This window comes from Orcinus orca, chromosome 9 (genome assembly GCF_937001465.1).
Source record: "Orcinus orca chromosome 9, mOrcOrc1.1, whole genome shotgun sequence".
Classification (NCBI taxonomy): domain Eukaryota; kingdom Metazoa; phylum Chordata; class Mammalia; order Artiodactyla; family Delphinidae; genus Orcinus; species Orcinus orca.
The window spans coordinates 31,355,838-31,373,812 of record NC_064567.1 but is presented as its reverse complement, the minus strand read 5'-3'; the positions used below and the strand labels follow the sequence as shown (position 1 = coordinate 31,373,812).

The 17,975-nt window shown below is 39.7% G+C and overlaps 1 long non-coding RNA gene across 1 annotated transcript in view; it reads right to left on the bottom strand.

Annotated features, from left to right (window-relative positions):
- LOC117201334 (uncharacterized) overlaps window positions 1–17,975 on the bottom strand; it is a 154,734-nt gene that overhangs the window by 129,388 nt on the left and 7,371 nt on the right. The window contains exon 2 of the long non-coding RNA XR_004483336.2: window positions 16,986–17,069. This is a non-coding gene — a long non-coding RNA (uncharacterized LOC117201334). The remainder of the gene's footprint in view (window positions 1–16,985; window positions 17,070–17,975) is intronic.

Below are 17,975 nucleotides of genomic sequence, written 5' to 3'. Positions count from 1 at the left end.
CAATCTAGATAACTTGGAATAAAGTTCTATGGGTTTACAAATGTTATCCTGGGGATGCCCAGATAATTGATAGCCGATTAAACATACTATTTTTTTAGGTACATAATAAAATTAATTTAAACTATTAACTAGAACAGCAGCCTAGAACAATTCCTTTTTCCTTTTTTTTTTTTTTAAGAGATATCAATGGTTTAATAGGTGGCAGAGCTTACACGTCTGAAGCAAGGTCCTGGAGCGACACCCCACTGTGTGTGGTGGACAGTGGGCAGGATGTGGTAGCAATCTTTGCTCTAAAACAATTCTTAAATTTATCAAAAATGGACTTCTGATAGAAGAGCTAAAATTTTACACAAGGGTAAAGCAAAATTATCACCCTCACTATTCTAACTTGATTCTTTTTTTTTTTTCTAACTTGATTCTTAATAATCAGATGCCACTTTCAGATGAGTTGGACACAGTCCCACAGAAAACAGAAATATGAACATTGTTTTGTAGAGTAATGATGCGGTTATATTATCATCTCGAATCATGAGTGGCCTGAACAAACAGGCTCTGCAGGCTCATTACTGCCAGGAAACAGAGTTACATACCAACATTTTAAAGGTGAAAATCGTTATTTTTGGAGGATATCCCAGAACTTTTAACCAATTTATAAACAGGCCAATACAATAAGTCATCTCAGTTATCTTGGTGAATGTTAAGCATAAAGGGCATTTTGGAGAATGTGTGAGCAAGCAGCTCTGCTCAAAGTCAGGTATTCTATGGGTGTTAAATGGAGGGTTTTGAAAATTTTTGTTTTCTGTGAAGTGAGCATCTGGTTATAACTGCTTTAAATTGTTTTTAAGCTACATCAATTGTTGCCGTGCTACACAGAGCAGAACTTTTGAATTCTATTTTATGTGCATCTCTATGCTGGAATATATCCAAAGTTCTATTTTAGGGAGAACTTTCACCCTCTGCAGGTATTTTTCTAATTCATTTCAAGTGGAGTACGCATGAGGAAGGCCAGCATAGCAACACAGCTGATGTTTGGATACATATTTGCTTTGTGACCCACGCTTGTTACTCTTTCTTCTTTCATTTCAGTTCTAATATACCCTTCCTGGTCACATTTAATGTATCATTGTAAGTAGCTGTAAGTCATTTTTGAAGAAGGTGAGATATAAATAAATTGTGAAAGAAATTAAATATATTTTAAAGACATTACTTGAAAAATATTTATATTTCTTTAAATATAAATTCAATTACTAGTATAAATATACACCCATACACATTGAAATTCCTCCAAAATTTGCATCAGAATTTATTCTTCCAGTTAAACTGAATTATTCACTGGATGAAGGTGCCCCATTCTTAGCTTATAGGCCACAATTAAAGCCTTTGGGTACCAAATATTTTATTTTCCTAAACAGAAAAATTTTAAAATAATCACCATTCCTAAGGAGACAGCATTGTCTTTTCAGTAAGGCTTTATCTATCTTGAAAAAGAAAAGTTGCATGCACATTTAAACACTTTCTAAACTGGAGACATCCAACTTCTGTGCAGGAATGGCCAACAGAGAATGAGTCATCCTCTCCAGTTGGTCTTCCAATTGACAAAGGACTAAACCTTCCCCCTCACTTCAATGAGCTTTATACACTGAAGCACATATCCAACCCTCAGAATACCAGCTCTTTTACTGGAATTTATAGGCACAAATTCAACCATTTCCACAAGGCCTAGCTTTATTCTTTAAATGAAACATGAAAGGATTTTTCTCATTATCAGATAAAATTACCTCTGTAACTTTGCCCCCTGCCCCCAGCAAAGAGTTCAGAGAAGGTCTTGAGTACAGATAGTTTATTTGGGTGGTGATCCTAGGACACAGGAATGAGGGGTCAGGGAAATTCATGAGCTTGGAAAATAGGAAAGCCAATTTAAGGGTTCATCATCCAAATTCTCACTGTGGGCAAAAGGAGCTCAATTCACCGGGACATACCAAGAAGCATGAGGGACAGGAGGCTTGGAGCATCTATTCACCAGCTTCTACCTGCCATTGCACAAGGTTGTCCTGGAAGTTACTCACCTGTACTTTCAGGTTCCCTGGCATCAGAGGAGGATGTGGGGCAGAAAGCTAAAAAATCTGGCTCTTACTTTAAGTGAGAGGTACAAAGTCAGCCTGAAATTGCCCACAAGTATACATCACAGCCTCGGGTGAAATCAGAGGTAGACCCAGGAAATGAGATCCAGCATTCCAGAGGTGTCTAATTAAGTGCCCCAATGTAGTGGAGGGTTAATGTGGCAACCCCCAAAGCACCACGCCTCTTGTGGAGTCCCCCTCCCGTGGTCTCTAACCGGGTCTGTGACTGCGCTAACATAATTAAACATGTTGTGCCTGTCTGGGTCTAACCCTTAACTGATGCAGCAGCATCTGTTTCCCATTTCTTGGATGCTTGCTCCTGGAACCTTCTTTCTCAGAACCCCAGCCACTGTAACTTGAAGCTCAGTGTGGACAGATCCACGTGGAAGAGAACTAAGACCCCTGCTGAGGGTCTGGCTGAGCTCCTGTCAAGCCTCCAGATGACTGATGCTGTCCCCGTACCCATGGGCAATGCAGAGTAGAGCAGAAGAACGGCTCAGTCAAGCCATAGAATTATGAGTCATAACAAAACATTATTTTATGCCATTAAGTTTTTAGGTATTTGTTTTATTCAGCAATCAATAATGAAAATATTAGTCAAGAAACTTTGAAATCGAGTTATCTAAGTCCCTAAGAGGGGCAGCCTTGTCTTGCATGACATGTCCATAGGAGAACTGAATTTTCTAGTTTTGCCTATGCCATATGGCAACTCTTGTCAATCCCTGTCCATCAGTTACGGCTTTGGAGGATTTAGAGTAATTTTAATGATTCTGAAAGGAAATGCTTTTGATATCGTTTGCCAAATTACATTGCTGAGCATTATTATGTGAGAAACTTTCACATAATACTCTAACGTTCCTCCCCAGTGATGGTTATAGGGTTACCAGATTCATTCAATGTTCATTTAACAAATATTCATTTGAAATTCATTGAACAAATATATATTGAATACCTACTATGTTCTAGGCACTGCTATTATAATAATGAACAAGAGACAAAAACTTCTGTCCCCTTGGAGAGGGGAGATTGACAATAAGCAGAATATATACATAGAATATATAGTATCTAGAGAGTGGTAAGTGTTAAGGATAAAAACTAAAGCAGGGAAGGGGAATAGAGAAAATGTTAAAAGATGGGTATTAAAATCTTAGATTGACCAAAGGTGGCCTCACTGACAAGATGCCATTTGAGTAAAGGCCTTTAGGAAAAGAGGGAGGTGGGGGGGGGGAACCACAAGGGAATCTAGTGGAAAAGCAGAGAAAACAGCAAGTACAAAGAACCTGAGGCAAGACTGCATGAAGCATTCAAGAAACAGTGATGAGACAGTTGTGGCTGGAACTTGTGAGCAAAGGAAAGAAGTAGAGGATTAGGTCTGAGTAAATGGGGGACCAGACTGCTCAGGATCTTTTAGTCATATTTGGGACTTTGGCTTTTGTTCTGATTGAAATAGGAAGTCAGTAAAGAGTTTGAGCAGAGGGGTGATATGATCTAAGTGTTTAATGGATTATTCTGACTCCTGTGTAAGAAACAGACTTGGAGAAGAGGCTAAAAGAAGACACAGGAAAACCAACCAAGAGATCACTGCAATGATCCAGGCAAGAGGAGAATGACTTGTACCAGAAAAGTAACAACACAGGTGGAGAGATGTGGACAGATTAGGCAGATTGGAGACATAACTGACAATAGTCAAACAATGAAATCTGCTGACACTTTAGAAGTGACATGTGATAAATAAAAGAGAAAGGTGTTAAGCATTACTCCAAAGTTTTGGCCTGAGCAACTGGAAGCAACTGGCCACTAACTGAGTTAAGGGGGTTTGTATACAGAGTTTAGTGTTAGGCATATTAATTTTGAGATGGCTGTTAAACCTCCAACTGAAGATGCTGAAGAGGAAGTTTGAGCAACGAGCCTTGAATTCAGGAGATTCAAGCTAGAGATATAAACATGGGAGTCATCAGCGTGTGGTATTTAAAGCCATGAGACTGGACACAATCATTAGGGGATTGAGTATAGATAGAAAAGAGAATGGGTCTAAAGACTCAGAATTGGGCATTCCGAAGTGTAGAGGCTGGCAGAGGAAGTGTGTCGAGGGAGAGCAAAAGAGATTGAGAAGCAGCAAACAAAGCAGAAAGAAATCCAGCGAAGTGTGGCATCTAGGAAACCAAGTAAAGAAAAGGTTTTAAGCAGGAGAATGTAACCAACCAGGTAAAATGCTGCTGATCCTTCAAGGAAGGTGAGGTTTGAGAGCTGATTTTTGGATTTGTGACCATACAAATTGCATTGGTGATCTTAAAAAGAGCAGTTTTTGTGGAGCAGCGATGGTGAAAGCCTAATGGATTGAGTTCAAGAGAAAATGGAAGTAGAGAAAGTGAGCCAGTCAATATAGAGCATGCTTTTAAGGACATTTGTTTTAAAGAGAAAAAGTAAGGTGAAGCTGGTACAATAAAACTTTTTTGCTTTTTTTTAAATGGGAGAAATAACAGCAGTGGGTATTTTGATGAAAATGATCTAAAAGAGAGGGAATAATTATGACCCAAGAGAATGGGTGAGACTTGCTGGAGTCATGCCTTTAGTAGGTGAAAAGAGATGGAATATAGTACATCATTGAGAGGTCAGCCTTGGCTAAGAGTACAGATGGTTTGGGTTCATTTTTAGTAACAGGAAAGAAGGTGGAGAGAATACACACAGATGCAGGAAGTAAGTGGATGAGGTGTGAGAGTTCATGGAAGTCCTCCTCTGAAGGCTTCTATTTTGCCAGTGAAACCAAGGTCATTGGCTAAGCGTGATTATGTTGGAGGATGCCTTCAAGATTTAAAGAAAGGTTCAGAAAGTATGAAGTAGTCAACAAGGAGTACAGACTGGGGATATACAGTATCTTGCCGGGCAATGTCACCTACCTGGGGACGGTGGCTGTGAGAGCAAGAGAGCAGTGAGCATTACTGTGTGGTTCGTTCTGTTCAGCTGTGTGGGTGCAGGGGCAGCAGAGTTGGATTTAACTTGGCTGTGTCTGGCTAATCACAGCAACACCTCCCTCCAACCCCTCCCATCCCTCACCTCCTCACAGAAATATCAGCTGTATCCTCCCTAATGGATAGGAATATTGTTCAGAGATCTTGGTGATTCTGTCTCAGCTTTCAATATTTCTCCCAATGACGTCTTGCAAAAGTTTTGCTTGTGTTTTGTCATTCACTTTTCCTCTTCACATCCCACAATTCATATGTTTTTCTATTTTCACTATGATGCAACATAGCTGTATCCTGACTAACCAATTTTCCAAAAGGGACAAAGACAACTGTGGGAGGAGAAGTATAGTTAGGACTCTAAGAATAGAGTCTCAATAACGTTAAATATCATTTATTAAGCATTTTGTATGTCCTGGCTATTTAACATACATTTCTAATCCTTTCAACAAATCCCCCATTTTAAAGGAGTGAAAACTCAGAAAGTAAAATGAGTTACCCAGCTAATAAACACCAGAGCTGAGATCCAAACCCTGGTCTGCACGTTCCGTGGTGCTGATTCTGGCCACTCCACCCTCCAGCCCTTATTCGACAAGGCAAGATTAAACTTCTGTTGTCCTTGCTCCAGCCCTACACATTCAAATGCTGTTGAGTGGGCTTGCCTAAATATCTTTAATTCAAGGTGTTGTTTCTAACCTTTCCTTCCAAACACCAGAACTTTCCTTCTCATCTGCTCCTCATCTTGAGACAAAAATTCTAGTTTCCACGTTTCAAACCACACTCATTCCTAAATACTGAACTTTTACTGGTGTCCTCTTGTCCAATTTTAAACCTCGGATACATGTGCCTATATTTTACAATACCTTGGCACTGTTGACATTTTGGGTCAGGTAATGTTTTCTTTCTGTCCTGTGCATGGTAGGTTGTTTAGCAGCATCCCTGATCTCTACCCCCTAGACGCCAGTAGCGTCCTCTCCCCAGCTGTGACAACCAAAAATGTCTCTAGACATCACCAAATGTGCTGAGGAAGGCCAAACTGTCCCTGGTTGGGAACCACTGGATTAGAAGTAAAGATTAGAGAGAAATTAGTTTTTCTTTTTTTCTTTTAAATCATATGTAAAATTTTTAATTGCCACTTTATCCATAACAATTAAAGATAAGTTTCCTTTGTACTTTTTGGCTTTAGAATATGTTTTTGTTTTGTTTTTTTAATAGAAAGATGAGCTCTTCTCAGATTTTACCTTATCTATAATTTTCTAAGAACTCCTTGCCTCAACATCATCATCCTAAGCTGAATTAATTGTAATAGTCCCTAATTTCCTATTATACTTTGAAATTTTAAAAAAAAATCTGTAATAGTATTTATCACATTCTATCATAGTGCTTAAAAAAAAATCCACACATATATCTGGCTACAAGACTACCACCTCTTTGGTGATGGAAAACATGTAATATTCATTTCTACATCTCCAGCCTTTACAAAACTCCTAATACATAAGTATGTGCTTAACTTGTGCTTTTAAACTGTATTACAAGGCTTTCCATGTTTTGATTCTTTCAATTGCTTATGACTACCGAATGCCCATTTGTCTTGTGATCTTTACTCTAGTCACAGCCCTGCCATCTAGTGGCCAATTACCCGAACTGTAGGTATAATTAATATCTAGGATGAAATAAGCTAATATGCCATATTTCTTAAACAAAATTTTAAAGTTACATTCACTATCACAAGATAAACTACTTAATCACTTTCATTTATATGCAAATATATTTTTCATCTACTGAAATATTCTGACTTTAACTTTTTGCTTAATTGAGTGAAATTAATTCACACGTATAAGGTTTTTAGCTCCAATACACAGCGCTTTTATTTGCAAGTAAGGAATATTTAATGTCCACATTGCCCCCCTTTTATCTTACACAATGTCCTTTCCCAACCAAGCTCAAGCTCTGCTGCTTTTACCCTTAGAGACCTTTCTCCCTCGAGAGTCTAAGCCATTCAACAAAACGCCTACCAGGACACCAAACTCGGAAAGAAGCTCCTCAGCTAGTAGGGTTCATCATCTGATTGGACCCAAAGTTGTTCCACAATTTGGACTGAAATAAGCAGTTTTTAACCAGTAGGTTATTAGTGAGGTTATAGAGTTGACTGAATTGACCCATCAATTCAACCAAATAAGTTAGAAAATTCATCTAAATATTAATTGTGAAGAAGCATTTTCATTACTAACTCATTCCCTTCACCAATTATGACTGTATGCTTTTAAGCGTCTCATTCATGAATTATTCTACTGTTATAATGAAAATAATACAGTTTGGATGGGGGGGACAAAAGAATGGAAGAAGGGTGAGAGATAAGGGTTGGCAATTCAGTTTCAACTTTAATTACTATTTAGCATTTGAGAGATCATAAATCTATTACTAACTCATATTTATGAGTTACAAAGTATATTTGCTTTAGCAGGAAGGCATAACCAAATGTCTCTAAAATATGCTGAATTGTTCTGTCACTTGTCTGTTTTGTTGAGATCATTAACATGCTTTGAAGCCAAAGGTACCAGATGCATAAACTCTCAGATAGTTCTCATTCTTCCTAATATTAGCTCCTGATACATCATCGATTTGCAAGATGAATATTTATTTCTAGTACTGCAAACTTACCAGTGGCATGACCTCATTTCTTTACTCTCAGATATTTTAAATACCTGAAGAAGTTCCAAAGATTATTTAGATAAACTACTCATTGCACATGTGGAAAGACTGAGGTTTTCAGAGGTTTGGTGCCTTGTCCAAGGTAACGGAACTGACTGTGGCAGATGATTCTAGAACTCTCAGCTCCTGACAGACTATCAGTCCTGAGGCCACACCATTGATGCCTCAGGCTAACACACCACCAAGAGTATTACAAGGTGAGCCTCTCACAACCAATCCCATCATCTTTCACATCCCCAAGTACCTCATTAATCTGCTGAAGTCCCAGCCTAAGTCATTCTTTTTCTCACAGACTCTGTTTATCTTCTCCACTTCCCTCCCTTCCCACACAAACCCTTTCAGTGTCTCCTGTGACCCCCAACCTGTCACCAGCTGTTCCTTTTTCTTCCAATACTCCCTCCACCTCCTTGCTTTACTTGAAACCTACCTGGGTCCTGAGCAAACATCAGGGCCAGGAGTTGAGGTAGGTATGTTCCTTGCTATTTTCAAATTATCACCCTTTCCCTCCTGCAAAAATCACTGTTCTCTCAATGCTAACATCATTGGGCTATACCACTCTTTCTACACCTTCTTACACTCTTCTGCCAACCTCCTAGTCACACTTCCTCATTCACTAGTCTTCTGTTCCCCGAAAAGAGTCTTCTATTCCACCCGGTTTCCGTCCTTTATCTTTGGTGATTTCAATAAGTGGATGACCCATCAAAAAGCCCCAGCTTCTCAATTTCCTGATTTCCATATTCCATTGACATTTTCCTTTTTCCCCTTCAGTCACCTATTTTATGGTCACACCCCAGACGTTTACATCTCTTTAAAAATATGAACCTTCTCAAATAGAAAGATCTAACATCCTACTGCATAGCTATGCATTCAGTTCACTGATACAAATACTTCCATACAACCACTTGGTTCTGCAATGACGTGGGGACATTTGATCCCTTCATCCCACCACTTTCTTATTATCCATCCCTTGTCATTACTTCCCACCTTCTTCAGCACAGATTCCATTATCATCAACATAGTGCCCCTTTGCAAATACTTTCAGCTCCCAGTTCCTTCTTTCCCTCAACTGAGTTGCCTTACAAAACCCCAACCCACGTATGAACTCACCTTGCTTCAGACATTTTTTTGCACCTAAACAGGAAATTGTTAGTACTCATAGGAATCACACAGATGACCGTTTTGCTTTAAATTCATAATGTTCTACCTGACCTTTTCCACCTTTATCTCTCAGCCGGTGTCCTTCCCCACACTTTACTGAGTAGAACTAAGCGAAAAGAAGCCAATCAGAAAAGGCTACATACTGTATGATTCTAACTACATGACCTTCTGAAAAAGACAAAACTATGGAGACAGTAAAAAATCAGTGGTTGCCAGGGGTTGGGGTGGAGGAAGGAACGAGCAGGCAGAACACAGAGGATTTTCAGGGCAGTGAAACCACTCCATATGATACTGTAACGGTGGAAACATGTCGTTATACATTTGTCCAAGTCCACAGAATACACAACACCAAAAGTGAACGGTAATGTAAACTATGGACTTTGGGTGCTTATGATGTGTCAATGTAGGTTCATAAACCGTAACAAATGTACACTCTGTTGGGAGATGTTGATAATGGGGGAAGTTATGCATGTGGTGCGGGCAGAAGTTATATGGGAAATCTCTGTACCTTTCAATTTTCCTGTGAACCTAAAACTGCTCTAAAAAATAGTCTTAGGGCTTCCCTGGTGGCGCAGTGGTTGAGAGCCCGCCTGCCGATGCAGGGGACACAGGTTCGTGCCCCGGTCCGGGAAGATCCCACATGCCGCGGAGCGGCTGGGCCCGTGAGCCATGGTCGCTGAGCCTGCGTGTCCGGAGCCTGTGCTCCGCAACGGGAGAGGCCACGACAGTGAGAGGCCCGCGTACCGCAAAAAAAAAAAAAAAAAAAAAGTCTTAATTTGAAAAGTCTGTATTTAAAGGGTAGTTCAAACTGTTATTAATTCATAAACGGAAGATTACAGAGAAATTGAAATGAACTAAATCTAGATATATCAAAATAGATTAATCTCAAATACATAATGTTCAGTAAAAGCAGGATGCAAAGGATGCTATAATATGATATACGGATATGTGAGTTTTAAAACAAAGTAACATATATTGTATGCAGACACAGAAATGTAGAAACCTACGTTAATGATAATACAACTTCAGAATAGGAGAACAGAGAGGAGGGAGAAAGAATAGTAGATTGGCTTTATCTGCCATGTTATAGTTCTTTTTTAAAAAATGCTTCCAGTAAAAGACACCAGAAGAAAGGGGTATAAAATGAAAATGTGGGGAATGTTAAAAAAGGAAAATTAAATGGAGACAGTAGGTTCTAGACATCAGGAGAGGAAGGAGGTATATTTTCAAAAGAAGGTCATAAAACACAGCAACCAATTTTGCAGACAAGTCAAGTGAAATGAGGATTAAGAAGCTCTGCCTGTTATCAGTCATAAATTTTGAAGAGAGTTTCAGTAGAATAATGGGGGTGGGAGCCAGATGGTGGAGGGGGGAGAGGAGAGACTTGGCGCTGAGGAAGTGGAGGCAGTGGGAGCAAATGGCTCATTCAAAAGAGGTGGCAAGGAGGAAAAAAGAGAAGAGAAAGACACACAGTAGCGGGGATGAGAACCAGTTAGTTTGTCTGATGCTTCAGTTTCAGGCCAGGTGGGTACTCAAATAACTCAATTTTTTTTTGCAAAACATTAAGTCTTTATATTATCAAAAATAAAAGACAGAAATAAATACCTTTTTTCCTTAAGGGAATATCTGTAAACTATCTCATATGTTAATATGGCATAAAATAACTCTAAGAGCTTGGTTCAAATAACATGAACAACAGAGCTGGAAAAGTTGAGAAAAGGTGAGCCATGAGAGCTAGGGATTTCCCGGTTCCCGGGTGTGATGCTCACCCAGACAGATCCCCACAAAGCGGGCATCTTGATGTAGTCATCCAGTCAGGATCTGACCTTCAACCTTGCAAACTTAGAAATTTAATCTCATCAATGTGAATACAATTAGCGGTCTCGGAAGCTGATTCCTACTAACGAAGCTCATCAGAGACCACTGTTTAAGCCACTTTACTTATTTATATATGACAACATTAACTATCACAGCTTCTAAATTATGATGTATTGTTTTGTACCCTTGTATTAGACCTTATGTAAGGTCTAACACAGTCCATGCAATCCTGGCCTGTTACTGAAGATTGCAAAAATATTACCTTGTTGAAATCATCAGCACTGCTCTGATTCATCAAACCCTGATGTGAATGCTAGTTCAACCTTTAAAAGAAACTTTTAAAAGACTATATAGAAAATGAGTTGTTTGTATGGAATCTTCCTTAGTATAGTATCTTTAAAATGAAACCAATTCTCCATGGAAATAAACTAGTGTGTCTTTCATGAAATTCTATAAAACACTTCTGATGGCGCACTTAAAGGACTATCATTAAACCATTTATTGCTGTGTAGGCGGTGAGTTTTAAAACATTTTCTCAGACATAAAAAGCATAGTTCTTTTGGACCTACACCAAAATCTTTATTTTGCACAGCTCATTCTATTCAATGTGTATAGCACCCTAAGATGTGGTAAAACTTTGAAAGTAATTATTAAAGAAAAGAGAATAAGGAATTACGGGGTTTGTTGGGAAAGGTACAAAGAGTCTATTTTCAGAGGCTGTTTGAAAATGTGTAGGGGAGCTGATCAGGTGCAGACAACACAGGAGGAAAAGCCTCAAAAAAGCTTTTCTGTCCTTTGAGTTGGCAGTGGTCCTGGGTAATGCTTTTTGTTCAGAAAGTTTGTGAGCATGGGTCTCTGGAAAAAAAATATATTATATTCTGAACCATAAGATTTTAGGACTTCTCACTGAAAGGACCGCAATTATAAATATCAAATATCTTTAAATCTTTATTTCCAAATTTAGGTTCATGGTTATATTAAAAAAAAACTCAAACAAACTCAAAAGGAAAAAATAGGCATTTTAATAATATTTTGGATACTATAGTTATGATATGTAGGGACTATGATTCAACTCAATATAACTAAAATTATGAGCTACTTAGGTATCCTAATATTGGAGCTTTGTTGCATTTGTTTCAAATACATCTTAAAGAAGAGTGGATACTTGTTGGCTTCTTCCACAGCATCCATTTCCCCTTTTTTTCCAACCAAAAGGACCTCATTTTCCACAGGAGAACTCCTCACCCATCCCCAGCAGAAAGCAGCTGTGTGGCTGAGAGGGCAGATCCCACCCCCATGTTAAGTCCAGCAGAGCATCTTGCACTTGATCACAGTGACTGGTTCAGGGATGGGCATGTATCACATTTTGACCAATGAAATGTGAGCAACTTACTAAGTCCTCCAATGAATGAAGTTTCTGTGCTCTTCTGTGAGAGCTTCGGGGACCTGACATAGTGTGAGAAGAATGTCAGGCCCATTAACGCTACCATGAGGAGATCTAGCATATACATGAGTCCAGCACCCAGAGGAGGACAGGGCTGCAAGAATCAAAATGAACTTGGTGTCCCGATCGCATCATGAACCTATAAATCAAGACTCTGACAAAGCCTAAAATTAGAAGAGTCTGTGGACAGTTTGGTTATGTGAATTTATATAAACCTTTGCCTTTTCTTTTCCTTAATCCACTTCGGTTCAGGTTTTCCATTATTTGCAAACAAAAGCCGGCCAGCCCACATGGGGAGGTAATTTGGAAGACTGGAAGGCGATTATGTTCGGGAGATCTGAGTCCTGGTTCAGTTCTACCATAGAGTTATTTGTGTAATCTTGGGCAGGTTTTTTAACCACATCCTTTAATCAGTTTATCCATGTATAAAATGAGCATTAGTTCTAGAGGATTTCTAAAACACAGTACAGACAGGCTAGATGTCTACCTCTTGGATACAAGGAATAATCCACTAGAACTGCTGAAGTGCTAAAATTGGAATATTCCAATTCCTGTGATTCCATCCAAGATGCTGCCTCCATTAAAACTTGAGCTAATTGTACACAACTCTACTCCAATGTCTGCCAAGCCAAACCCACACGGAAAACCACCTCATCTACTTCCATTTATTTAGAAGTTATGTCATTACAGGGTAAAATCAAGAGCAGGAGCTGACACTCTGCCACCAATGTTTGTAGAACTGATAATGGTCAGGAAACAAGGTTCTCCATCTAGTAGTGTCCTCCTCATACCCAGTTAACTTGGCAACCTAAAGCAGCAAGAAATACTGACCACAATGGGCCTAAGAAGCCCAGCTATGCAAAGAGAGACACTGTTGCCAGCAGTAACTGTGTGGTAAAAACACCACTGCATACTTTTCTTTTTGCTTTCCTATGGTAGTTAGTGAGATACACACACACACACACACACACACACACACACACACACACACACACACACATGGTTTACTTTTCTTGTGGAGAATGGTTAGCTACTTAAGAAAAGCATGTCTTATTTATTTGATACTGTATCAAATAACTTTTTCTACTTTTTGGCATGTCAAACTTTCATTAAAAAAATTTTGAATAAGTGAGTGGAACAAATGAAACCCCTCTGCAACATTTATATTTATAGAGAGGTCTCCTGTGTGTGTGTGTTTCTTTGGAAGGGTGTTCATAGGAAGATAATTTAAGATAAAGGTGTATCAACTGTTAGAATTCAGAATGCCCGACTGGGCATTTCTGGGCATTTCTGATGTGTTTACAGTCATCTATTCGCATAAGTTCATTTGCATGCAGTGGAAAGAGACTAGAAGAGGGCCTTTTTCTTCACCCATCCCCATGGTCATGTTTAAACTCTGAGGACAGGGAGACAGCTACAGACAGAAGCAAGAAAGAGCTGTTTTCAGAAGGATTCTGAGACCTGGGTGCACATGCAGCACTCCTTCAGAACCCAACTATAAGCTCTGCTAGAGACAAGGAGAGAGGCATCCTCCTCACTAATGATCTGAATGCAGTATGGCTTTAGCTCAGGGAAGATACTGAGAATAGATGATCATTATGGCAAACTTGACAGCCTGAAGCTCTGGAAGTTTTGAGAGACAGCCCCCTTCTTCCCACCCACTCCCCCTCCCCAGACATTGATCTTACAGGTATAAGTCCTGGTGCTGGTAGAGAGGGCCACTATGAAGAGAACACCCAAGCCTCTGTGATCAATAAAGAAACACAGAATAGAAGAAATGAAAAGACTCTTGGTGAGTTACTGCAAAAAAAATCCCAGGTGGACTCCCAGAATGACCAAGAAGACTTTGAATGGGTTATGGAAATCCTGCATGAGGCAGATTAGGCATGAACCAGAGAAATCTGAGTTGTCATTGTTATGACTTCCTTTGTACCCTCAAGTTATGACAACTCCTGGGCAAACTTGGATTACATATATATTAAAGAGCAGTCCAATAACAAAGTGTGCCAAGAAATGTTTCCAACAATGTAAGGCTTTGTTAATGTTGTCACAAGAAATTTATTCTATATGGTGCACGATCCTCCACAAGTCCCTTTCTTATCTCCGCCCATGTAACAAAAGAATTGCCTTGATCACAAATGAATGTTTTGGGGCTGAACACCTTGTTAAGAAGTGGAAATACATTTTATAAATCTCTTTTACAAAATTGGAATTATCTTCTGACCCTCCTAACATTTCCCTACTTCAAATATCCCCAAATCTTAAATGGACTAGAACCTTGAATCACCCACTAAAGTGCACACTGTCAGTGCTCCACCCAGATTTCCTAAGATTGCTTTCATGGCTTCTGTGCACTTCTCTCCTGGTTTCATGTGCATTTACTTCCAGAGGCCAGACCTACATTCTTTTCTGGAATACTGCCTACCCTTGGGCTGGCTGGGCTTTTCCCTCATTCACAATGGGCTGGAAACTTGCCTCCCTGAGCCTTCCCTGAAGAGTGACAGGTGGGAGGTTTTGAAAGCCCAGTTCCCTTGCCTCGAGTGAGGACAAAACTGCACGGCATCAACTCACACAGCAGCATTCCCCGTGGGGTCAGACTGAAGCTACCCTCAGCGAAACCTAGCCTGCAAACTCACCCATGCTTGGTTTCTCCCCTTTCCCCTCTTGCTTCTCTCACTTCCTTACTGATTTCACTTGGACACAATTCCTTAATAAATCACAAACAAATAAATCCTTGCTTCAAGCTGTACTTCTGGGGACTCTGTCCTAAGACACTCTTCTGAACAGAAAGGTCTATAAAGAGATCCCTGGACTCAGAGGGGGTAATATGATAGGGATAGTCTCACAAAAAGGTGGGGTAAACTGTCACCATCCCAACATGATTTGGGGAAGACTGGAGAAGCCTTTCTTTAAGTATTTGACTGCCACTAGTATTGGCAATGCCTACATGAGTGACTTATTCTGTAAGCTCTGGGCCTTTACAGAATAATTATCCCATACCCAATTACCCCAGTAAAGAGGCATGGGTAGCTCAAACCTTCCTCTCCATGACCAAAATCACCAAACCGACTTTAGCCCAGGCTTCTGAATGCCACAACTAGATCACTGTGGTGTCGGGGAGAAAGATAAGCTCCTGCGCTATAGTCAGATAACGGGGTCATTCCTGTGCTTCATTTCCTGCTGCATCATGGAGCCTAACTGAAGCTTCAGGGCAGCAGCCTGGCTAAGGTACCAGAGACAGGTATTTCATTTTTGAGTAAACAACCTACTTTAAAGCAACTTTGGCGGCAGCAGTGACTGCTTACCCAGGTATATTTACAGAGGCCTGCACAGGTCTGTGGAGAGGGGCAGAAGCCCCATCCCATCCTTTGCATCATGTAAAAGATGATCAGATGAAATCAGATGATAAAGACTGCAGTTAGGCTATGGCTAGCCACAAACAAGTAGGACACAGGCCCCTTTGAAAGGAAGAAGTATTTATGATCTCTGTCTTAGTTTGGGTTCCCCCAAAAGCAGATCCTGAGGCAAGAATTCAAGTGCAAGTAGTTTATTTAGGGAAAGCCAGTAAGGGAGTGGAGAAGTGTTACAGGAAGGAAGGCAGTCGATGAAAGGTGCACTATACGCCAGCTACTCTGTTGAATGACTGGAGATAGCCCACCTGAATTATCCCACCTGGTTGATGAAGGGGATGAGGTATCTACAAACCTTCCTGTCAGTCACTGACTGAAGACGGCTTTCTGAGGAGGTTAATTCCCCAGCATTTCCAGCCTGCCACACATACATAGAAAAAGCCCTCAAACACAGATGCACATATCAACAACTCCAAGTCACTGGAGCACACTGAAATAGATTTGAAAGAATTAGAAAATGGTCATTATTATACACCTACTTACCTAAAAACTGAGCTGGAAGGGACATACAATTAGCTAGGTAAAAAGAATGACCAAGGCCTTGCATTTGCAGCACACCCAGAAAGGATGTGCAGGGAGGTTTAGGGCTCATGGTGGATTGACTTTCCAGCAGTTTTCACAGAATGCTTGGTAACATATTTAAAGCGAAAATAAAGTCAGTTGATGGGTTTGAAAAGGATGGGCTTTGCCATAAACTTTAAGTTAAATCTGCAACTCCAAGGTTTGAAAGAAAATACAGTTAAAGCACATAAACAAAATACTATGTGACAGGAATTACATTCTTTATAATTAATAAATTTATAATACAAAAACTTAGGATTTTAAAGTAAGCTTGGATAAGGAGGTTTCAGTTAAAAATTTTTTTTTAGTTTAAAAAAATTTAGAAGCTAAAAGAACAAAAAAAGTGTTTGAAGATTACTGTAGCTTACTGCTAACACTATGCTTCCAGAATGTTTCTAGAGTCAGAATTCCTAGTTGCCAGCTTGAAAGCAGAAACCTGCTTGAGCTGATTCAAGCAGGAAGGGAAGTAATTGAAGGATATTCAGGAGCTCACATAATTGTGAGACAGGCTGCAGAACAAGATTCAGAAGTTACATAACCACATAGCACATCCCAAACACACAGCAAAACTGGGTTAGTACCCTGTGGACACCACTGCAAAACAATACAGACTGAAGCTTGCATGCCCCATACTGCTGATGTGCCCATGTGCCCTGGATGCCACCAGGAGTATTAACGGCATGGCTCCTTCATGAAATTGCTCTTGCTGCAGCTGTGTGACCACAAGAGCGCGTTCTCTGTAAGTCAGGTAGTCGTAAACAGCCTAGATCTCTCTTGCTATAAGAAAGAGCAAAAAACGTACCTGATATAATGAGCTCTGTTGTCCCACCCAAACTCATAAAGAAGGGAATTCTCAAGAAGTTAAGAGAGCTCTGATGTTGAACAGCTGAAAAACAATAATAAACACCCCTGACAAACGGTTGTCTTTAATTTGAATTACCACCTTTTGTTTTTCAAAACAACTCTCTGCTGAGAATTTCTTTTAATCCATTGTGTTATGACGTCTGTGGTTTTTAATTTAGTTTCTGATGCATATGTTAAAATGCAGATCGTTATTTTCTGTCATTATTTTTATGCATGAAAAATCCCACTGCAGGAGTTATCACATGGGGTAATGACTTGGAAAACATTTCTTCGGTTCCACAGTGACATTCCAACAACAGGAAGGAAGGGAGAGAGGGAGGAGACACCACAGACATTCTTCTAAAGTCTTATATATCTGAGTTTTGGCTTCTTTGTTATTCATGATGCAAATTCAGAAAAATGGAGGGATCATATCTCAAAGCTGGTCAAAAATGGGCATTATGGTCATATCTGAGGCTGACCAGGATGATGAATTAGCTCACTTTCCTGGTGGAAGAATGAGTGGTGCAAACTTTGTAGAGGACAACTTGGTAATGTGCATATAAAAGCTTTAGAAATCTCATTTGTTGACATTAGAGAACAGAGGTCTGTACAATTTCTGTAAAGAGCCAGATACTAATTATTTTGTGGGCCATATGGTTTCTGTCACAACTACTCAGCTCTGCCATTGTCATCCAAAAGCAGCCAGCAGAGATAATACATAAATTAATAGGTATGGCTGTGTTCCAATAAAACTTTATTTACAAAACAAATTGTAAATTTTGTAGTCTGAGGGCTACAGTTTGCCAACCCCCGTTAGAGGTGTTTAATATTAACAACTCAGATGCCTAATACGGAAGAAAAAATAAAATAAATGCACCAGAGGCATTTATTGTTGAATAAGATTTTTTAAATTGTTGAATCTGCCTCTTTGTAACTGTCCTAACTA